The sequence below is a fragment of the Propithecus coquereli genome, unplaced genomic scaffold (assembly GCF_000956105.1).
Source record: "Propithecus coquereli isolate 6110/MARCELLA unplaced genomic scaffold, Pcoq_1.0 Scaffold54, whole genome shotgun sequence".
Classification (NCBI taxonomy): Eukaryota; Metazoa; Chordata; class Mammalia; order Primates; family Indriidae; genus Propithecus; species Propithecus coquereli.
In genome coordinates, this window is record NW_012151285.1 from 6,027,994 (window position 1) to 6,028,478 (window position 485).

A 485-nucleotide genomic window follows, 5' to 3' on the forward strand; every position below is an offset into this window, starting at 1 on the left:
CATAAATTCTTTACCTAGACTTACCTATTATTAATATTTGGTCACGTCTTTGTCTCTCTCATAATTTATGTATTTTGCTGAACTGTATGAGAGTTGCAGAAATGGGGACTCTTAACCTCTAAATACTTCAGCTTGTATCTTCTAAAAACAATGCCATTCTTCTACATACTCATGAGCAATTATAGCATGGAGAAACTTTAACTTTGGTATAATACTACAATCTAGTATACGGCTTTGTATTTAGATTTTGTAGTCATCTCAATAATGTTCTCTATGATTTTTTTGTTTTTTTTAGATATACCGTTTTAAAAACATTTGCGGTCCAGTCAAGGATCACGTATTCTATTTAGTTATCATCTAGGCTCCTTTCATCTAGACAGTTTCTCAGTGCCTTTTGTGGGGAGAGGGCGGGTTGAGAGAGGAGTGTCTTTTATGACATAGACAATTTGGAAGAGTCTGGGCTAATTATTTTGCTTAATTTAGAT